This window comes from Physeter macrocephalus, chromosome 21 (genome assembly GCF_002837175.3).
Source record: "Physeter macrocephalus isolate SW-GA chromosome 21, ASM283717v5, whole genome shotgun sequence".
Classification (NCBI taxonomy): Eukaryota; Metazoa; Chordata; class Mammalia; order Artiodactyla; family Physeteridae; genus Physeter; species Physeter macrocephalus.
This window is the reverse complement of record NC_041234.1, coordinates 103,517,841-103,541,523: the sequence shown is the minus strand read 5'-3', so window position 1 is coordinate 103,541,523 and position 23,683 is coordinate 103,517,841. Positions and strand designations below refer to the sequence as shown.

The 23,683-nt window shown below is 42.0% G+C and overlaps 1 long non-coding RNA gene and 1 other non-coding gene across 2 annotated transcripts in view; both read left to right on the top strand.

Annotated features, from left to right (window-relative positions):
• Nucleotides 1-23,683, top strand: part of LOC129391730 (uncharacterized) — a 130,064-nt gene that overhangs the window by 17,529 nt on the left and 88,852 nt on the right. The gene's annotated exons all lie outside the window — the stretch shown is intronic.
• Nucleotides 19,223-19,295, top strand: TRNAG-UCC (transfer RNA glycine (anticodon UCC)). The gene has a single exon. It is a non-coding gene; the product is annotated as a tRNA-Gly (tRNA).

Genomic DNA, 23,683 nt, shown 5'->3' with positions numbered 1-23,683 from the left:
TACCTGTTTGGTCCTCAAAGCCAGCCTGTGAGGTAAGGATTATTTCTCCATCTTACAGACAAGGGAAATGAAGCTCAGTGAGGTTAAGTAACTTGTCCTGGGATAATATGTGAAAGGGCTAGTGCGGGAGGAGAGAAGTCAGCTAGCCAAGACAGTGAGTTGATATGCGATGATAAAGCTGGTGATGCCTGGTGCAGGAGCCACGTAGCTGTACGGAGGCAGTATGGAATCAAGGGTGTATGTATGGACTTTGGAGTCACAGACACCTAGGTATGAATCCTGGCCCTGCCTCATTTTACCTGGCATCCCTTGGGCAGGTCACCTTCTCTGAGTCTACATTTCCTCATTTGGAAGATGCAGATAATAATGCTTCCCTTATGGACCTGTTGTGAGGATTAGGTGAAACGCCGAGTATAATGTACTTATTACAGTGCAAGGCACATGAGAAACATGCAAAACATCTGGAAGCTTCTGGAATCATTAGTGGTAGTAATACTGGGTGCGTGTGCTAGCCCAGAACATGAAGTCCACCGGCCCAAAGGTAGAGTTAGCCACTAGTAAGCAGGCCGTCAGCAAACAGAACCAAACATGGTTGGCACGAGGAAAGAAAAAGGAGACTGGTCAAGGCTACCTAGGACTAGGTTGCAGTTTCCTTAGAACAGTGGTTCCCAAACCTGAACCTGTACTAGAATTACAGGGCTCATTAAATGACAGATGGCTGGGCCTTACTCCCAGAGTGTCTGATTCAGAAGTTGAGGATGGGGCCTGAGAATCTGCATTTCTAATGAGTTCCCTGATCTTGGGAGCCCACTTTGAGAATCACTGTCACAGAATAAAGGATCCTGTCCAGTTCTAGGCATCAGAGTCTCCTTGCTCTTGTCTCCTCTTTCTGTCTTAATAAAAATTTACCTGAAAAATGCCAACCTGGTTCTGGTAGAACAAAGGGAATTGCCCATAACTGGTCCAGGGGAGCTTAGGCCGTTAGAGGACTGCTGGAAACCAGGGATGGTAGTGGCAATGACTGCCCCAGTTAGAGGATGGGGAGAGGTCTTACAGCAGAATAAAGGTCAAAACTCAGATGAGAAAGAATCAGAGACAGCTGTGATTACTGAGCCCTTCCCAGCTTGGATTTCCTTCACAAGCTTTTCCTTGCCTAAGATTTTTATCCTTTTTGTAACTACAACTGTATTGGGGGTAATGGGAGAAAGATTCACTGTATTTTCTTTATGCACTTTTCCTACTCCCTTGTTTTATTCTTTGTCAACCACAAGGCTAATGTGAACTTGGAGAGCCTAGAGCAGCATGCACAGATTATGGCAGCCAGAGCAAAAAGTTTAACAAAATTAGACATGTCTCTTGAAGTAAAATACGTGCTATGTGCTCTGTATCATGTTACAGCAAATCTGAAAAACAAGGGCTGTGTTCCAAGTCACTGCCTGGCAGCTGTCAGTAACAAAGCCTCTGCTACCTGTTAAAGACAGTTAATGAAGCAGTCTGTATTTATAAATTAGAGGATTTGTCTTTGAAAATAGTAACCTAATAGAATGAGAAAGATAGATAGCCTTGGATTTAGACTTCTGGATTAGAAATCTGTCCCATGTATTTCAAGGAGGTGAAAGAACTTGTGCTCTTACATATTGAGAATATATATTTCTACTTCAAATCTTAGGAAAATGAAACACGAATAGGAACCTCTGCTATAATTCTAAGAATGTAAGTTTCTTCAGCTCTTGACACAGAGATACTTTGGACTAGGGATTCCATATACGGTGTCCGGGCCTGTTCAGTGCCTTCAGCTATCAGGTATTTGCCTGTACCAACCTACCCACATTACATGAAAACAGGTCTTGCTCATTCTTTCAGAACTCATGGCTTCTGTCCTGAACCATTCACCCCAGCTTATCTCACACTCATTCCTACCTCTTCCTCAGTCTGCTCTAATGTCTGATCTCGTGACTCATTTTTCCTCTTACCGCCTTACCTCACCCTAGGACCTGGCACTTGGTGTACTTCTCCAACTTGAACCTTTTTGCGGTCTTCTTTGGCCAGTTATCAGATTCCCCACTTGGCTAGACTGCTGCTGGCATCGATGAATGAGTGCCGCATGGGGCCCAACCCATTCCCTGGGACTTTTATCCAGGTCCCCATGAAAGGTACCCCTGCCCCATACACCACATCCTGGGAATAGAACTCAGATTTGAGAGATTTGTGACTCCTTGATACTGCTCTCAGAAGGAACAGAAAACAAATGGAAAGGAAAGAATCACTAGGTACAGAAGAGCCAACTGTATTTCTCTATTATCTAAAGTACATGAGGAAGAAAAATGATGGTTTATAGTATGTACCGTTTAGTAGTTCTGAATTCTTAGTTGTGAAGAATTACTATTTTTTCCCCTTCTTCATACTCACCTCCCCCCAACAGCCCACCCATTCATTGATCGCCAAAACTTATTAATTCTATTCTCCATAATGTCTCTTGAATCCATCATCTCCTGCCTGAGCTATTTGCAATAGTATCCTAATAACTGGTCTCCCTGTGGCCAGTTTCTCTTTCTCCCCTGGTCCTACTCTCCCATACCCCTCATCCCCTGCCAATCCATTCTCCACACTTCCGCCAAAGTAATCTTTCTAATACATAGATCTGACCCTGTTACCCCTCTTCTTAACATTTTCATTCCCATATGTGTATCTGATTGTTATTATATACCCATGATTCTGGGTTTCTAGATAGACTCTTCCAATTAGGACAATAATATTGATCTACCAAGTATTGTGCTTTAGAGTGTTTTCACAACTACTACATAATTTTTGAAAATTAATCCTATGACTTTAGTATTGTTTTATCTCTATATTTGAGGAGAGAGTATAACTTTTATATTTAGTGAATGGTACACAGTATGCAGTGGATATATTAAAAATTAAATATGTACTGGATCTATTTGGCTAAGTGAGTAGATTAGGTACTCTTAAAGAAAAGTCAAACTTTCAGTTCCAGAGAATGAATTTGCTAAATCTTATTCGGATGCTGGCAAATCTCAGTTGTTTAGAGCATGCAATTACTGAGGTCAAAGTTGGTGGTTCATTTCCCATTTGTTCAAGTTAGTCTCATTCAGTTTCATGGACATAGTCTGTAACCCTAACCTCAGCCAGCTATTTCACAATTGCAGGTCCCAGTGGAACATGGGTAACAGAATATGGATAAATCTACAGCATGACTCCATCCTTGTTACTTGAAAACTCAAATATAATGGTAACTCCTCATGGTTATATAGATTTTTGTATATGCAGTTATACAAAGGAATTTTAGTAATAATCATCTAGACGAAGAGACAGTATGATTTTCCCAAATAGTACTTTGAGGACCCTTAAAGAATGCTCCATAAATATCTCATTCCAACAGTAGTTTCCTAAGTATACACTTCCTGTCTAAATGCTAGTTTCATCTCTACTGATGACTCAGGTAACAATTATTAATGTAACTTCACATAAATCCTGTAACAATTCCACTTATTAATTTCTGCATTCTCTCTTAAATGAATAACAAAATATTGTACATATCATATTAGCTTTCTCATTCACAGAGGTGTGAAGCTGTGATGGACATCAGGCTCAACCTTATGTACCCATGACATACAAACTACCTATATGGTAGCACTGAGAAGACCCTGGCCTGAAATTTTCAGGTTTCCTCTTATTTACTCTGGGTTAAGGTAAGAATCCATTGTTAACATGCAAATATCTCTGAGAGAAGTAATAAATTGTTCTCAGTCATTAGCACCCAGGTATGAATTAATTTATCAGATCCCTTCCACTAACACTTAATTAAAAGAGGCGTCTTAAGGAAGACACCTGACTGGTATATTTTGATGGGAAGATAGTAGAGGCAAAGGTTCATATTCCCAAAGGACAGATTTAGATCACGAGGACACTATAAAGGCACAGGATGGGACACATAGGGGTGAAGTAGGAATGGTCCTAGAAGAGAGAAGTGGAACAGTATTATAAGACAAGCTTCTCTTACATCCCCATTTGGCTTTAGGCCAGCAGTAATAAGAATACATGAAATGGTATTATATTAAGAGCATCCAATAATGGTTAAGAAACCAAGTTCTGGTATCAGACAGACTTGGGTTCAAATTATAGTTCTGCCACTTTCTAGAACTATAGAAAGTTCTAGAACTATAGTTGTGGTCTTAGGCAAGTTTCCTAATCATTCTGAGCCTTGATTTGCTGATCTTTGAAGGTAATAATAGTACCTACCATACAGGGTTGTCTTGAGAATTCAATGGGACAGTTCGTGCAAAGCACTTAGTGGAATTTCTGAGACATACTAAGTGATCAAGAAATGTAAGCTATTACTATATGAGTAAAAATTTAAGGTTGCTTATTCCCAGAATATATAATATATTCTCAGTTGGAAGGCTACTTTTAGTGGAGTCGGATTTATGCCACCTCAAAATAAAAACTCTAGAAAATGTCTTTGATGCTAGAAAGAAATAAACCTGATTAAAATAACATAAGAAATAGGCCCAAGAAATACATGAAGACAGAAGGGTCCCTATGTTCCAACAGAGACCTGAAAGCTATACTTTAGAAAGATGAGGTCTAATCAAATGTGTAGAGTTGACAACTGAATTAGTACCATGAGAACTCAGAACAGTGTAGAAGGTCAGCAGATGTAACAAAGCTGGAAGCAGAAGCCAACATTACTTATTCACCTAGAAACTGTGTAAGATGTCTGGTCAACCTGTAAAAACAAGATGTAGTTTCCCTCACAAACACAATTTAGAGGAAGAGAATGAAGGTGCAGCTCCTTTCCAAGATAGGAGTGTGAGGGCAAGACATCACTGATGACCAACTGAAAGGTCATGTTTATTATTATTTATGTAGACTTTTAATTGACAGTTCAGAGAAAATAACATTTGTGTTTGTGTCCTCCTTGGGCCGGAGGACATTTTTCTTGTTCCAAATCTGCTGATTAGCTGGCATAAACAAATCTCAAATCACCAAGTTACAACTGTTGCTTTTTTAGGACATAAACAAAGAGTCCTTACCTATGTGACTAAAAGCAGACCAAAGCCCTAGGTTTGATGGAATGTTAAAAGTATGGCTGTTAACTGTCACCTGCATAATAACCCCTGACAGCCATTTCCTGCTTGGCAGCATAAGGAAAGGGGGGTGCTGGAGAGTGTGGGTGATTGACTTGTCATTATGACTTGAATAATCCCTTCCGCCTACCTGTCCTGAACAGGCAACACTTTCTTTCATTATGAGAGACACAGTGTCAGTAACTGGTCCTAAGGGAAAAGGTCATGATTTAGTTTTGTTGGATTCAAGAAATGTGAGTTTTCAAGTCAATGGAAGAACAATTAACATTTGTATATGGTACCTTCCAGCATATATAGCATATTTTCAAACATGACTTTAATTAACTCCTACAATAGATATGTGAGGTAAGTCATAGCTATTTTTGCTTCTACTGTGAGTACGCTGAGTTTCCAGGGTGAAAAGACTTGTCCCAAACCTCACAGCTGTTGAGTGATGAACATTCCAGCATTGACTCCAAATTCTAGGCTCTTGACATTCCACCTAATCTTGATTAACATTATCTCCATCTACCAGGGTTCCTGGTCTATAATCCTTGTGTCTGACTTCTCCTTCAAACCCTTTCTTCTACTAGTCATGAGCTGCTATTCATTTCACCTCCATAGTGCTTCTCAAATCTATCCACTATTGAAATTCATATCCCCATTTCCAGGGCCCTAGCCCAAGCCACCATTGTTTTTAATCTGGATTATTGCAATAGTCTCCTAAATGGTCTGCTTGTGATCTTCTGCTCTGTCTGTTTACAGCAACATGTATGTTGCTGCTAAAGTGGGCTATTTAAAAGTGTAAATCTGAACATGACACTCACTTGCTTAAAACCCATCAATGGCTCCTCAACACCTTCAGAATGAAATCCTAATTCCTTTGCCTGGCCCTGCCTCATCCCTTTCTTCCTCTTCTTTTTATACACCCTATGCTCCGGCTAGACCTAGCTCTCTTCTCCTCCTTGAACCTCTCATGACCTTTCTCTTTTCTGTGTTTTTCATTCTATTGGAAAAATCTCTTCCTCCTGTTGTCTACCTTATTACGTGGGAGCAGCCCATAACAAATGTCTCCATTGAGATATTCTAACCCTGACATAGTCCTTCTATTCACCTTCATATAAACTCCTGTTATGGCATTTAACAACTTTAGTTGTAACTATTGATTTACATGTTCATCCGACGCACTAGACTCTGAGATAAGGGCCAAAGACTTGTCCTGTGAAACACATACCCAGCCTTTTTGCCTTCCACAGTGTTTGGAACATAGTACGGAGTAAAAAAAAAATATTTTTTACCTGAAACTCATAAGCAATGATTATCTACCATATGCCCAACTCTGTGACACGTGGGAAGGTCCTAGGTCCAAGCCTTACTGAAAAGAGGAGAATGCCACAGTTCATTTTGCCGAGGATCAACATAAGACGTTTTATAATTGAGATATTGTGTGGCACTGACTAAAAGTCTATAGCAGTTTAGAAGAAGATTTGAAACTAGGGAGGCACCTCTTTCCTTTAGAAATGATGATTACTTATGAAGGGCCAACAGCAATTGAATATTTGCCATCTGGCAACTGTCACAGTACTCACTGTAAGTCAGATTTAATAAACCCAAGTCCTTTTAAAGGTGAAGGTGTTTTGTGTTATTTAAGGAGAAATACCATCCCCCAGGAGACTGACTCAAGGAAAGTACTCAGAAACTGAAACTAAATTCCTCCAAGTGTTAGGAGGCAGAATTCTACCTGTCTGGGATGTGACACGGTTGAAATACCTTCTTTAAGGCAGTTCAGATCCATTATTTTCATTGAGGAGAAGAAAGCACACTGGCTTTTCATTTGATCAAAGTTTGAATAAATCAGGGTGGACATTTGGTGCTACCCATTGGGCGTCCTTTCCTAGGTTAACACTGCCGAGTCTCCACTTGCTCTCAAACAGAATGTGATGCCAGCGGTTATGGCTTTTTGCACCCTCTGTAATACTGTGGCACAACCTGTAGAAATATTTCCCTCCACGATCAGTTAGGTTAGCTAACTGGGAAGCTACATGCCTTCCCTCAAAGGTGATTTTGAACAGCCCTCAACCTCCACTACATAGAGTTGAAAATAGTTGTTTTCATTGAAAAATGTGGGGCCTTAAGTGTTTTCCCAGTAAAGCTGAAGTAAATCAGAATTTTCTTTAAAACATGTGTGCATTGTGGAGCTCTAAATGCGAGATGTTATTCAAGAAAACCAAATCAACAAACCTTGATTGAGTATTTGCTATGTGTAAAGCCCTGTGCTTATTGCCGTGTGGGACAGGTGAAAGCATAAATCAGGGTCCTTGCCCTTAAGCTGTTTAGTTATAGGTGGTAGAGGAATCCCTCAGCTAGATCACGGATGGGAGGAAGAGGTGAAGTTGACCCTTAGTTGGTATGTTACGAACTTATTAATGGAGACATTTAAAGAAAGCAGAGCAGACAAGCTATGATAGGAGAATGTAGGTCGGGGGACAGAGATTGGCTGAAGAATTAAGAAAGGAAAAAGGAAGATTCAGAGCAGAGGATCCTAGATGCATGGTGGTGGGTAATGCCAAGCAGAGTGTCCTAAGGCAGAAAAACACATAGGAAGGTTCATGGAGAGAGCGAGACCTGTGTCGTGGGCTGGAGTAGGAGGTAAAAAGAAGCCAAATTCGTAGAGCAGAGTAGTCAGAATGTGCCAGTTGTGTTGGTGATGAAGGTATAGACTGCATACATAGAATTGGGTTCTACCAAAAGCAAATAGGTTCCACAAAGGGTTCAAACAAAACAGAACGTTAGGCCTCCAGAAACTAGAATGAGAACCAAAGATAATAGCTCCGCGCTGGACTGGTGGGTGGACTTTAACCAACCTGAATCCCATCACTCTAAGGAAAGGCCTGTGGATTAGAAAGGAATGCCAGGAGATGGATCCTGAATTAGAATCCACGCATGGCTTATATCTGTGCAAAGTGAGCCACGTGAACTGTACCTGGGAGAAACTTTACTGGTACATAGTATAGAGCTTGGAATGTCTTTATATTGGAGGGAGGCTGGTCCTCAGTGGACAAGGTGGGGAGACGAATGCTACTGGAAAACCTGGACAGTCTGGTGAAAATGGGGAACTTATAACTCCAAGTAAAGAAATCTCCAGCCCCATTACACATGGCATCTTAAGAGCCTGAGATATGTCAAAGTGGGGGAAGCATGCCTGAGGGTCTGAAATCCCCACGATTAGAGTCTACCTTCCATGGCCTTGAGGAGACAGATCTTTTAATTGAACTAAAACATTATTACCTTGGAGGGTAACCCTTTATATGATTCATTAGTTTTGTCTCCAAAACTTCTTTCAACAAACGTTGAGGGCCTGATACAATGCTAGAGGTACACGTGTGTGTAAAACCTAATCCTCCCTTTCAAGAAGCTCACAGTTTAGCTGCGCTTAGGGCCTTATGTGAGGATGGTACAGGAAAACTTGTCTTAGGAGGAGATTAGGTGGGATGAGGTTACGTGGAGGAGAGGGAGGGGGATAGGAAGAGGGGAGGGGGAGAGGGAGAGAGAGAACATGCACACAACTACGAAAAGTTCAGGGCTTGGAGCTCTGTGGAGGCTGAAAACCTAAGCACCTGGGGATGAAGGAAGAGGATCATAGCAAAAGATAGGCTGGGACGGGAGGATGGTAAATTCTGTGGATTGGAAGACAGATAACAAAGCCTATAAGGAAGAGAGAGGACCAAGCCAAAACTGGAACTAGAAGAAACTATGTTTTCTGACTCTAAGTTTCTGATGGATAGAATGTCTGTTGTTTCAATATAATGCCTCTGGTGTGTGTGTGTGTGTGTGTGTGTGTGTGTGTGTGTGTGTGTGTGTGTGTGTGTGTGTGTGTGTGTATAAGAGAGAGAGAGAGACAGACAGAGAGAAAGAGAGAGACAGACAGAGAACTTGAGATTCTGTCGAACTTTTTAACCATTGGTACAGGGTGGAGATTGTAACCACTAAAACAAAAGCAACTAGACCAGTGAGCCTAAATTGAACTTTAAAAAAGAGGAAGTGAGGAAAGTTTGTTTGTGAGCTTTGTGGCAGGAAATCCTGTGACTAACCTTATTTCACACATCTCACATTATTCAAAGGGATCTGAACTTTCCTAACACCATACTTAAAATGGAAGGGGCTGTCTCAGAGGTACTGATGTGTGAGAAGAGCTGACCCCCTTGCTAAATAAACTAATCCAATATAGGTTGCCCTTTACTTGTGAAGAGATGCTTCAGGCAACATGACCCCCCTAGGATTTCCCATCAATAGAGTAATGCAGCATTAACAAATGGAATTCAACTCTATTGGGGAAAAATGCCAATATATTGGAAACAAAATCAACAGGTTATCCTTCTTTACCTGTAGAAATATTTTTATAGGGCTAGTATCAACCACTGTGTATGTGCTATAATAATTTTCAATAGCGCTGGTGGAAGTATGGACTATGATGCGGGCTGCAGGGGGCTGAAGAGTTGGTGAGGAGGGGAGAGGATGATGGTCAGGGTAAGACAATTACAAAACAACAAGCATCCAGGCAAGTGATGACACGTTCTTCTGCAAGGGCACACTAATAGGAAGGAGCCCCTATGCTGGGCCGGGCTGGCCTATTAACAGGGAGAGTTAGGATTCCAACCACTTGGGGCTTTCATTTCCAGCTGAAGGTGCAAATGTAGCAAGAAGGGGGTCTCAGACTTACCTTTTATCAACGATGAGTGAAAATGTACCTCAGGCAACACTGAAGCCCTTGGCATTTTTTTTTTGATTAATGAATTTATTTTTGGCTGCGTTGGGTCTTCGTTGCTGCGCACAGGCAAGTGGGGCTACTCTTCGTTGCAGCGCGTGGGCTTCTCATTGCGGTGGCTTCTCTTGTTGTGGAGCATGGGCTCTAGGCGCGCGGGCTGAGCTGACCCCCTTGCTAAATAAACTAATCCAATATAGGTTGCCCTTTACTTGTGAAGAGATGCTTCAGGCAACATGACCCCCCTAGGATTTCCCATCAATAGAGTAATGCAGCATTAACAAATGGAATTCAACTCTATTGGGGAAAAATGCCAATATATTGGAAACAAAATCAACAGGTTATCCTTCTTTACCTGTAGAAATATTTTTATAGGGCTAGTATCAACCACTGTGTATGTGCTATAATAATTTTCAATAGCGCTGGTGGAAGTATGGACTATGATGCGGGCTGCAGGGGGCTGAAGAGTTGGTGAGGAGGGGAGAGGATGATGGTCAGGGTAAGACAATTACAAAACAACAAGCATCCAGGCAAGTGATGACACGTTCTTCTGCAAGGGCACACTAATAGGAAGGAGCCCCTATGCTGGGCCGGGCTGGCCTATTAACAGGGAGAGTTAGGATTCCAACCACTTGGGGCTTTCATTTCCAGCTGAAGGTGCAAATGTAGCAAGAAGGGGGTCTCAGACTTACCTTTTATCAACGATGAGTGAAAATGTACCTCAGGCAACACTGAAGCCCTTGGCATTTTTTTTTTGATTAATGAATTTATTTTTGGCTGCGTTGGGTCTTCGTTGCTGCGCACAGGCAAGTGGGGCTACTCTTCGTTGCAGCGCGTGGGCTTCTCATTGCGGTGGCTTCTCTTGTTGTGGAGCATGGGCTCTAGGCGCGCGGGCTTCAGTAGTTGTGGCACACAGGCTCAGTAGCTGTGGCTCGCGGGCTCTAGCGCACAAGCTCAGTAGCTGTGGCGCACGGGCTTAGTTGCTCCACGGCATGTGGGATCTTCCGGGACCAGGGCTCGAACCCGTGTCCCCTGCACCGGCAGGCAGATTCTTAACCACTGCGCCACCAGGGAAGTCCTGCCCTTGGCTTTTTCATATTTCAGAAGTGTATGTAAAGCACGCTCAGTTTTCTGAAGACAGTACAAAAAGAAAGTGTGCAAATTGTTGACAATATATGCTGAGGGCTGCCACGGTTCAGGCCAAGTGACTGCATTTTCTAAACAGCCAGTGGGACCCTCGTTACAGTACATCATATCACTGCTCTCCTTGATGGAGTCCACAGGACTCTCACCAAGAGTCTAGTCTCCCTTTCAAATAGAATCATATATCTAGAGGTGCACAAACCATGTCAATACTCATCTTCCCACCTCCTGTCCGGGCCCTGCATCTCTGTGGGGGACATGCTGCAGGGCTGCATGTCTCTACAGGCAGCTGAGCCTTAGAAAAGGTCAGAATCCTATTTACAGGCCTGACTTGCCATTTCACTCATGAACTGATGAGGGCAGGGTTCTTTCTGTACTGTCTGAAATCGTTTGGGGAAACCTGCTGTGTTCAAAGAACTCAAACAAAAGGCAGGATGAGTAAATAAGTTAGATATTTGCAGGCACATGCTGGAAACCAGGCCTCCAGCGGAAACAGACATACTGGTGGCAACCTCTCAGGGTACTCTGCCTCCTTATTAGGTTCACACTGGCCAGCACCAGATCTGAGGGGCCAGGTCAAGGTTGGAGACCCCAGTAGGCTGAAGTAAGTACTCCCAGCTGGTCTGGAGAGCAGGGACTGGAGGCTGGGGCTGGAATTACATCTGCACCTGGTTCAGGCAAGGTTCATGAAGCTGAGACAAGAGCCAGGCGGAAGCCAAGACATGGGGGAGGGGGATATTCCAGACCAAGGGAATACTGTAAACAAAGAGGCAGGAAGGCACGGAGCACTTCTGAGGAATAGTTAGGATCTTTTGTCAGCGCCCAGGAACATCGGAACCTGAGGATCTAGAAATCAAGCTTTAGGACCCAGGAGAACACTTGGAAAATTGTCCAGGGCTGGGAAGGTGGTGGGGGGAGGTCAAAGAAGAAGCTTCTCATCACTGACTTCAGAGGAGAGAAAGCGACGGCCTGAAATCCTGGTGACTGGGTTGATTATAGTCTCAAACTTAGGCAAGGGCCTTGGGCCTGGAAACCAGTAAGGAAACTTGGGACTCAGTTCAATCCATTTATTGAAAGCCTACTATGTGCAAGTCTCTCTGCTAGGTTCTGAATCAGGAATGTGACAATTTGGAACTCAGTGGCCACATCAAAAGTATAAACCATGCCAGATTTGATGGTGTCAAAAAGCCGGGTATATGGAATGTACAGACCTGATTGGGCATATGATGTGCTTTCCACTCATTATGAATATGACAACTATAATTTATGAATCCCAGATCAGACACATGACTTAAGGATTTTGTCTCAGGACTCAGTTTATTTATATAAAGTTGTTATAAACTATTATAAGGTTTAAACATTAAATCACATTTAGTTCTACATTTTACAATTGATCTTTATTGAAAGTAATAAACACACATGAAGAGAAACACAGTAGACAGCTATAGAAAAGTATATGAGTGAGAAGCAAAGAGGTAATTAGAAAATGCAAACGCTTTGGAATAGAAAAACATGATTTCGGATCCTATCTATGACATTTACTAGCTGTGTGACCCCGGAAGCATTACTCAACCTTTCTGCACCTCATTTTCCTCATGTGTAAACTGGGGATTAAAAAATAATACCTTCAAGAATTATTGTGAGGATTAGCTGAAATAATGTACATAAAACGTTTAGCAAAGTGTCTACACTTAAGTACTCAAAAATGACAGTTTTTACTTTTGCTGTTGATTTTGTCATTCATCTATTGTTGAAGCTGTTGGCATATTGTTCCATTTATACTTTCTTTATAAATGTATTCAGCTGCTTTCAGAAATATTTATCCTTAATTTTTTCAAAAAAACATTTTCAAACAAATCTTGGCAAGCATTTCTGTATTCACTTGGATTATTCAGAGAAAGTTCATGTTTTTTAGTGATCAGGAGCGGCTTTTTCTCATCCCCTTAATTTGCCAATTTGTGAAAATGACCCTTGATCCCAACATTCCTACTTCATAGTAAAATGATGATTTTCCACATCTCTTAGATTTAGAAGATTGGTATTCTCAAGAGGAAATTATGTAAGTACATTATACTGTATCAGATCTATAGTTACTTTCTCTATATCCCATTTGGCTGATAGGTACTCATTAGGGTATGACTTAAGATCCAGAGGTTCATTACAGAGATTATTGTAAGACAAAATAGCAAAAACACTTTGGGAAAGATTCTGCTTCATTCATGGTTCTTTATCAACTGACTCAAGGGTAATCATGGAATCTTAGCTTAGGTTCTCTAGGAATCAGACCCTGAGACAAGGATTTGAATGAAAATGGTTTGTTCGGGAATTGCAGGTAACACCTGTAAGGGAATGGGATAGCTGGAAAGAAAATAAAGGCAGTCAGTAAAGAGTATGCTATTGATTTACAATGTTGTGTTAGTTTCAGGTATACAGCAAAATGAATCAGTTATACATATACATATATCCATTCTTTTTCAGATTCTTTTCCTCTATAGGTTATTACAGAATATTGTAAATCAACTATACCTCAATAAAATTTTTTTTAAAAAGAGTATGCTATTGAGCCAGCTACCACAGTGGGGGACTAACACTTAATCATATAGGGAACCTCTGGAAAATGGTGCAACACATACACCTCAGAATTATCCCACCAAGAGGCAAGGGAGCTGAAGTATTTATACACCAACTTATGAGCCACATCTTACCACTCCTGCGGTGTGTTAATTCACTGGCATTTTTTAGATTGCTGCACATATAGGCAGCATAGAGATCTACAGTTCTGGGAAAAGAGTCCTCAAGCAGTCATGCAGATACTGGCAGTTGGAACTCAGCCCAAGCACATGGAAAGGACTGAGGGACATAGGTGGAGCTCCAACAACGCCTGTTATATCAAGAGAAGCTGAAATGGGCTTTTATTCCATGGGATGAAGGGCTACTGGGCTAAGGTTTGGTTTAAGCTCTGACTCTGGTTCTGGCTCTTTTACTCTGTTGCCTTTATCTTTTATTCTGCTTCCCACTGACTGACATGTATTTTCTTGGTACCAGAGTAGAAATATCTAACAAATGAGGATGAAAGGAATCAAGCTGAGAGAGAGAGAGAGAGAGAGAGAGAGAGAGAGAGAGAGAGAGAGAGAGAGAGAGAGAGAAAAGAGAGCTGATACCTGTTTAACCTTGTGGAAGCAAGAGACTGCCTGGAGAGGAGGTCCCAAGAGAGAGGCAGACTCTTGAACTCCTAAGACAATGGACCAATAGTGTCCTGGAATGTGAGGACTCTACTGCTGTGCTACTCTTCTTCAGTGTGGAAGGGGGGTGCTGGGAGAAGGGAGAAGTTGGTTAACATTTGTTAGGATTTGTCTTCCTGAGGTCTAGGGTGGTAGCTTTCACATTGCACTCCTGGGTATAGTATGCATTTGCCATAGTTTGGTTATCAGCATTGAATTCCTCTTTCTTAGTAGTTCTCCAGTCTCCTTTTGAGGAATTTCCCATTGCGTGTGGTCTCAGTAGGAGACAGTGCTTACCTTTCATTGCAGTATCCCAAGGGCCGGAACCTTGCTCACCACAACTCTTTGGAGCCATGGGGCAGGCATGTAACTGTCAGAAAAAAATCCTAGAATTACTTAGTACAGTTATGGAAAACATGGGATGTATGATAGCAAGTAAATTGAAATCAGAGGTTGAAAGAAAGGAGCTTCTTTACTTCCATGGATTTTATAAGTGGAATGTTTCAGAGTTAAACGGTAAGGGTCATCTGGACAGTTTCATCACACTGGGAGAAGGAATGATGATGGTGATAATGATGATGGTGATGGTGGCCGTGGCTACTAGTTACTGAATGCCTACTCTTCACAGGGCCAGACACTTCACATGGGTGACATCATTTATCTTTACAGTGATCCTGTGGTCTAAGTGCTATTATGACCTCCATTTTTCAGAAAATGGAAACTGAGCCTGGGAGAAATTATGTAACTTGCCAGGGATCATACAGCTAGTAAGTAGGCTTTAAATCCAGTCCTATCTGACTCCAGAGCCTGAGCTCTTTACTGTCATGCTGGGCTGTTACTTCCCATAGCCAGGAATTCAAATACGTAGTTGGAATGGGCTTCGCTGAAACCTGAACAGAAGGTTGAAAGGAGGGCACCATTAAATTAGCTGACCACAGAGTGTGACCTGGGAAGGGAGGCTGTTGTGACCAAATCATGTGGTCACGATTCAGTGTTGCAGGGAGGGTGACAAACCAGTTCAGTGACTACAGGGAGTGACGGAGACAGTATGGAAGACTGATGTGATTAGATATGGAGACTGCTGTGTCGATAGTGGCATGTGCTGTTCTATGGCTTACGTGGATTTAAAAGAGCTAGCTTCTCTATCTGCTGCAATTATCTTCTTTAGTATTCTGTTGATTTCCAGATTTTACAAAACCCACTGGAATGTTGACTTCACAGTTTTGTTCTCCTCCTACTCACTCAAGTACAATTGACATTAAGCTTAAATCTCTGTTTTTTAGACATCCTCATACTATGAGTTCCATTGGGACAAAATTCTGAAAATGATTTGGGGTGTGTGTGTGTGTGTGTGTGTGTGTGTGTGTTTGTGTACACATGTCCATGCGTGCTTGCATAGTATGTCCCAGCTTATTTCTCTTTAGTTTCATATATCTTTATTGATAGGGAAGTTATATTCAAGAATGCTCAGTTCAAATATACGTGATATTGCATGCTTGAGGGGCTCTAATAATGATGATTTGCATATTTCAAACACAAAATAGTGAGCTGAGGATTCTTTTCTTCTTTCGTCTAAGAGTTTCTAAGGGTTTAGAGAAGTTGTTTCTGAGTATGCAAGGACAACATGAGAATTATGGCTTTATGCTGGGTTGTGCAAGTGTGTGCATGCTTCTCCCCATCTCTGTGCTTTGCTGTGATTGAAACATCACAGAGTAGCCCCCAGCAGGAAGCTAGCAGATACCCTGAAGGCTACTAGTAGTGTGACATTCTCAGAGTTGTGAAAAAGAAACTTGAGAAATCATGATGAAAAAAAATTTTTTAATCTCCTTGGGCCTTGGGGGCTATAATAATATGGATGGATATAAAATTCACGCAGGTGTCTAACCTCAGCATAAATTGGAAAGGATTATACACAGTACTCCTCCCCCACACATATTCCTTACAAACACTTCCCAGGATCCCTTGTTTACATTAGTTGTTGGGAAAATGTGTTTTCACATGAGGGGCAGAAAAGGTTGGAGGAGAACGAGTGTATGTTCAGGTGTCTTAACAGCTGTGTGAGGGACATACTTGTTTGTAGAAGTCAGTTGTTTGCCAAGGTCCAAGGCCCCTACCTCTATCTAGCTGTACCTCCCATCCACACTGTTGTGAGACTCCAGACTGATGAGAGTGAGCCCTGCAGGCTTGCAAACTGGCTAAGCCCCAAATCAGAGGTTCATTATTGTTGAAAGGAATCATAGGGTTTATCCAAATTACTGAGATAAGGGTCACAATGGGGACCAAATCCAATTTCCTATTTTGGGAACTCTGTGATGAGAAGGGTAAGCTGCCAGGAGTCTTATTTACGTAAGGACACAGGAAACGTAGGCCTCCTGGGATAAATAGTGAAGGCTCTCAGCACAGCAGGATTAAAAATGTGAACAAAGAAGGGGAGACAAAGGCTGTTCCAGCAGTGAGGGTTGACGGGAACTCACTTGAAAGTAGGAAAGAAGTGAGGTCCCTGGGCTCCTTCCTGTGACACTAGCTTGGAAGCATTGAGAAATGCACTAATGCCCTCTGGCCTGATTCTTCAGACCTTATAGCACAGCAAAGGAAAGAACAAAACCCAGAATAGTCAGGATACCTTGCCTCGCACAAGATCGTATGCATCTGAGAATAGATCAGGTTAGGCTGGGCAAGAGAATGTTACTGAAAGGAAGATATGCTCCCCATTGGGGACCCCTATAGCAGTAGTGGTGGGAGCCAGAGTAGCAATGGAGTAATGACAGTTGCATTAACAGAATGCTGGGTGCAGTTAGTGGTGTGCCACAGATATTAATAGCAATAACACCACTTCTCGAGGCTTACTATGTATCAGGCTTCTTTCATACTTTATTACCAATCCCATGCAGTAGGTACTAGCTTATCTCCAATTTACATATGAGAAAACAGAGTCAGAGAGGGTAAGCATCTGGCACAGGGTCAGATAACTGCTGAGTGGCTGCCCAAGTTCAAAGATTTTAACTTCAAACCCCATGCTTTTAATCACTGAGCTATATGGTAGCAAGAGTTATCAAAAAGAACATTATGGCTTCCCTGGTGGTGCAGTGGTTAAGAATCCACCTGCCAGTGCAGGGAACACAGGTTCAAGCCCTGGTCCCAGAAGATCCCACATGCTGCGGAACAACTAAGTGCGTGCGCCACAACTACTGAGCCTGCACTCTAGAGCCCGCGAGCCACAACTACTGAGCCCTTGTGCCACAACTACTGAAGCCCGGGAGCCTAGAGCCCGTGCTCCGCAATAAGAGAAGCCACTGCAATGAGAAGCCCGCGCACCACAACCAAGAGTAGCCCCCACTCTCCACAGCTAGAGAAAGCCTGTGTGCAGCAACGAAGACCCAACGCAGCCAAAAATAAATAAATAAAATAAATAAATTCATAAAAAAAAAAGAAAAAGAACGTGAGCTCCCTGGTACTAGCCTTGGAGTTCCAGAACATTTCTGATTGGAAACTCTAAGTGGAGCTCACTGAAAAGCTGCTATGCTCCAGCAGAAGAAAGACCCCATGATGTGATCCTTGGTTTCTCTGGGATCTGCTTTGTCCATGCGGGAACTAAGGCCAGTGCAGAGCAGAGGTTCTCAACAGGGCTAGTACTGCCTTCTAGAAGGGGTTTTGGAAATTATGGGGGACAGGCTTGTCTTGTGTATTTCTGCCCAAGCCTTTACATATAGAAACAAATATTGCTTTATAATAAATCATTTCCCCTTTTCCCTCTTTTATATCACAGGACATTATTTTTTTATTTTTATTTTTTAAACACATGTGTAGATGGGTTGAATCACGTATGTTTTCCACTTCAGGATAATGGCAGGAGTTAATTTGCTTTTTCTTATTAAAAAGAAGCATTAGGTTAAGAACCACTGTTGTAGATGGTTTATAACGGCCCCTGCAGTTGTGATAGTCTATGTTCAAATCAGTCTTGGGGCAAGTAAAGCAATGTAATGCCCAGTATCAGTAGTATTGCAATGACCTGACAGCTGAGGCCTGCCTCCCTGCCTCCCTGCCTCCCTGATATGGATGTACCTGGATTGCCTACACCTAGGGCACCCTGCTGATAAGGTTCTCTTGCCACCATCTAAGGTCACAGAAGTTGCTCCACGAACGATCACACAGCTTTGGACTTTGGCCTCTTTCTTTTTCTCTCTACAAGCCTCTGTCTGCATCAAGAGGCTACAGGGAGGACAATCTTTGCTACTCTGGGCCAGAGGGATGGTATAACAGAGGAAATCCATTAAAACAAGTGACAAGTATGTCTCCTGATTTCCCTTAGTTTAGCTCAGGTCACATTGATTAGGATCAGACCATAAATTTTCTGTTATACGCACCTAGCTCCACCCCTCCCATCCATGATGGTGGGCTGTTCCTTACTCCTAATTTAGGGGACTCGCCATCCTTTCTTCTTAGGCCAGCCCCAGCCATAACCCTTGAATTTCAGCCTAAGACTGCTCACTGGGCAGGCAGCTAAACTCGACTCCACAGTTGTGTCCTTCCAAGGCTTCTGCTAACATCTCTTCACAAGTCTCTCCTTAGAGCCTTCCTCTTTAGGCTCCTCCTTAGAGCCTGCCTACCAGAGTGGCCTACGAAGCTACTTCCTCTTTGAAGGCCTTTCTGAACTACCCCTAACTCGCTGCTTCCCCCAGTCATTCCAGCCTGAATCGAGCAAATCAAGATGTGACCTCAGTTCCTCTGCACAGCATGTTTTCTCTCTGGCATGGGCTCCATTGAGTTCAGTCATCGTATCTCCATCATCCTCCAAGCAGGGGCCTTCTTAGTTGTCTTACTGGTGACTGCACATGGTATCCAGGAAGTTCCACGAGAATAGGGGTACATCTATGATGTTCACTGTCATATAACTCCAGCCTGCTAGCACAGATCCTGACACCGAGGGAGCACTCAATGAATGTATTTCAAGTCACCGACTGACTGTGAAGTCCGTATGTCCAGTTCCTATTAAAAGCAATGGGGGGACCTCCCTGGTGGTCCAGTGGTTAGGACCCTGCACTTCCACTGCAGGGGGCATGGGTTCAATCCCCAGTTGGGGAACTAAGATCCTGCATGCCACGCAGCACAGCCAAAAAATAAAAACTAAAAGATTTTTTTTTAAAAAAGCTAATGGGGACCATGGTATCTGCTTGGACCCTAAATAACTATTAAATCCAGGATTTCCTATAAGGAGCCATGGATACTAATCAACACTGGGACCTAGTCTGGTTCCCACGAGGAGCCTAAAAATCTCATGGCCTAAATTCACAAAATCTTTCTCCTACATCTATTTCTAGAGAGTTCCACGACCCCAAGGAATAGTCCAGCAAGGCCCACACCACGCGTTTGCAATAAACAGTTTGACTCGGAGTTGGGTAAGAGATGAGAAGGGGCACTCCTTCATATCCATTGCTGTCTCTGCCGAGCTGGGAGTGAAGGCCAGCTTAGAGCTTCACTGCCCTGGTCTTTCAGAGCTGCCCGCAGCTTGGAATTCAGTTTAAATAGGACTTTCGAGTTAAAATTTGGTTCAAGCCACACAGTGTCTTTTTCTCCTCGGAAAATGGGAAAAGAAGACTGGCCTATGAGTCACACATGGAAAGTGTTCATCATGATGCTGTGAAAAACTATTTCCAAAGGGCGTCCAGACACTGCTGTTGTTTCCACTCTGCCCTAGTGGCCAAAGAGGGTGATGTGCACCCTCAGAAGAGGACAGCAAAATTTCCTCCTGCTTAGGGCCCTGCTGGGGTTAGCAATGTCCTCTTCACTCTGCTTCCTTAGAGTATAGCCACAGGAAAGTTAGTGAAACCCGTGACCTTGGGCAAGGTAGTTCATGCTCTGGGCCTCAATTTCTGCATTTTTAAAATAAAGGAGTTGGACCTACTGAGGTCGCAGCTCCTTGAAAGAGACAATACTGAGAACATACGGGCTTTGAAACAGATAATAGCAGATTTCATTCACATCTCTGCTACTCAGTGGCTGTGTGACCCTGAGCAAATCAATTAACATCCCAGCCTCAGTTTCCTTATCTGTAAATTGGAGATCAAACCTACTTCATTAAATGAGAGAGCATGAAAGAAAACACCTAGCACAGTGCTGGAATGCAGCAATTATTAGTTTCCTCCGCATCTCCCTTCCTTATTTTGTCCCTTCTCTGTGTGGCCATAAATTACGATCAATGGAGTATTTAGAGCAAGCACGCTGGATGCCACCTCCCTGTGCAATGTCTAGACACTTATTTTTAAATTTTTTTTATTGGGGTATAGTTGTTTTACAATGTTGTGTTAGTTTCTACCGTACAGAGAAGTGGAGTTCCCTGTGCTATACAGCAGGTTCTCATTAGTTATCTATTTTATACATATTAGTGTATATATGTTAGTCCCAATCTCCCAATTCATCACACCACCCTTTCCCCCCCTTGGTGTCCATATGTTTGTTCTCTACATCTGTGTCTCTATTCCTGCCTTGCAAACCAGTTCATCTGTACCATTTTTCTAGATTCCACAAATATGCGTTAATATATGATATTTGTTTTTCTCTTTCTGGCTTACTTCACTCTGTATGACAGTCTCTAGGTCCATCCACATCTCTACAAATGACCCAGTTTCATTCCTTCTTATGGCTGAATAATGTTCCATGGTATATATGTGCCACTTCTTCTTTATCCATTCATCTGTCGATGGACATTTAGGTTGTTTCCATGACCTGGCTATTGTAAATAGAGCTGCAATGAACATTTTGGTACATGACTCTTTTTGAATTATGGTTTTCTCAGGGTATAGGCCCAGTAGTGGGACTGCTGGATCATATGGGAATTCTATTTTTAGTTTTTTAAGGAACCTCCATACGGTTGTCCATAGTGGCTGTATCAATTTACATTCCCACCAACAGTGCCAGAGGGTTCCCTTTTCTCCACACCCTCTCCAGCATTTGTTGTTTGTAGATTTTCTGATGATGCCCATTCTGACTGGTGTGAGATGATGCCTCACTGTGGTTTTGATTTGCATTTCTCTAATAATTAGTGATGTTGAGCACCTTTTCATGTGCCTCTTGGCCATCTGTATGTCTTCTTAGAGTATGCCTGCTTCCATTCACAGTGGAAAGTGAAGAGGACACTGCGTGCTCTAGATCACAAGGAAATTGTCTTCTGGGAGCATCTGACCATGGACCCAGAAGCAATAGCCCAATTCCTGTCTCAATAAATATGTTTTCTCAGATACAGTGTAATATATCCCACTTTCAGGTGATCAAAACCATAAGATTAGAATTTGCTCTCCCAGTCACTGGTGTATATAAATTTGGGAGATTGGGATCCACTCTATTGACTACAGGTGAGAGGTCAGAGTCTCCCTTAAATCCATTTCAAGAATTTTGATTTCTGGGCCTATCCAACTAGGAAATATAGAGTGAGTGTCAGCAAATATACTTACATAGTCTCATTACCCATGGAATGTATATCCTTGTTGCTTACAGTACATTATGAATGCCATAAAAAAAACACAAGCCTTGTTTGTATGGATTTTAGTAATTCCCCATGGTATGTGCTATGGTGCTCTTGCTATAAATAGGAAGCGTACATTGACTGTCCAGTTTCTGACTATTGGGTAGTATAATTTTTGGTGGTGGTGGTGGTGTCAGGTGTTCCTTTATTATAAAATTTTTTATAACATCTTTATTGGAGTATAATAGCTTTGCAATGGTGTGTTAGTTTCTGCTTTATAACAAAGTGAATCAGCTATACATATACATATATTCCCATATATTCCCATAGGTCCATCCATCTCACTACAAATAACTCAATTTCGTTTCTTTTTATGGCTGAGTAATATTCCACTGTATATATGTGCCACATCTTCTTTATCCATTCATCTGTTGATGGACATTTAGGTTGCTTCCATGACCTGGCTATTGTAAATAGTGCAGCAATGAATATTGGAGTGCGTGTGTCTTTTTGAATTATCGTTTTCTCTGGGTATATGCCCAGTAGTCGGATTGCTGGGTCATATGGTAGTTCTATTTTTAGTTTTTTAAGGAACCTCCACACTGTTCTTATAGTGGCTGTATCAATTTACATGCCCACCAACATTGCAAGAGGATTCCCTTTCCTCCACACCCTCTCCAGCATTTATTGTTTGTAGATGTTTTGCTGATGGCCATTCTGACCGGTGTGAGGTAATCCCTCATTGTAGTTTTGATTTGCATTTCTCTAATGATTAATGATGTTGAGCATTCTTTCATGTGTTTGTTGTCAGTCTGTATATCTTCTTTGGAGAAATGTCTATTTAGGTCTTCTGCCCATTTATGGATTGGGTTGTTTGTTTGTTTTTTTAATATTGAGCTGCATGAGCTGCTTGTAAATTTTGGAGATTAATCCTTTGTCAGTTACTTCATTTGCACATATTTTCTCCCATTCTGAGGGTTGTCTTTTGGTCTAACATGTAGCTGTCCAGTTTTCCCAGCACCACTTATTGAAGAGGATCTCTTTTCTCCATTGTATATTCTTGCCTCCTTTATCAAAGATAAGGTGACCATATGTGAGTGGGTTTGTCTTTGGACTTTCTATCCTGTTCCAGTGATCTATATTTCTGTTTTGGTGCCAGTACCATACTGTCTTGATTACTGTAGCTTTGCGGTATAGTCTGAAGTCAGGGAGCCTGGTTGCTCCAGCCCCGTTTTTCTTTCTCAAGATTGCTTTGGATATTTAGGGTCTTTTGTGTTTCCATACAAATTGTGAAATTTTTTGTTCTAGTTCTGTGAAAAATGCCAGTGGTAGATTGATAGGGATTGCATTGAATCTGTAGATAGATAGCGTTGGGTAGTATAGTCGTTTTCACAATGTTGATTCTTCCAATCCAAGAACATGGTATATCTCTCCATCTGTTTGTATCATCTTTAATTTCTTTCATCAGTGTCTTAAAGTTTTCTGCATACAGGTCTTTTTTCTCCTTAGGTAGGTTAATTCCTAGATATTTTATTCTTTTTGTTGCAATGATAAATGGGAGTGTTTCCTTAATTCCTCTTTCAGATTTCTCATCATTAGTGTATAGGAACGCAAGAGATTTCTGTGCATTAATTTTGTATCCTGCTACTTCACCAAATGCATTGATTAGCTCTAGTACTTTTCTGGTAGCATCATTAGGATTCTCTATGTATACCACATGTCATCTGCAAACACTGACAGCTTTATGTCTTCTTTTCCGATTTGGATTCCTTTTATTTCTTTTTCTTCTCTGATTGCTGTGGCTAAAACTTCCAAAACAATGTTGAAAAATAGTGGTGAGAGTGGGCAACCTTGTCTTGTTCCTGATCTTACTGGAAATGATTTCAGTTTTTCACCATTGAGGATGATGTTGGTTGTGGGTTTGTCGTATATGGCCTTTATTATGTTGAAGTAAGTTCCCTCTATGCCTACTTTCTGGAGAGTTTTTATCATAAATGGGTGCTGAATTTTG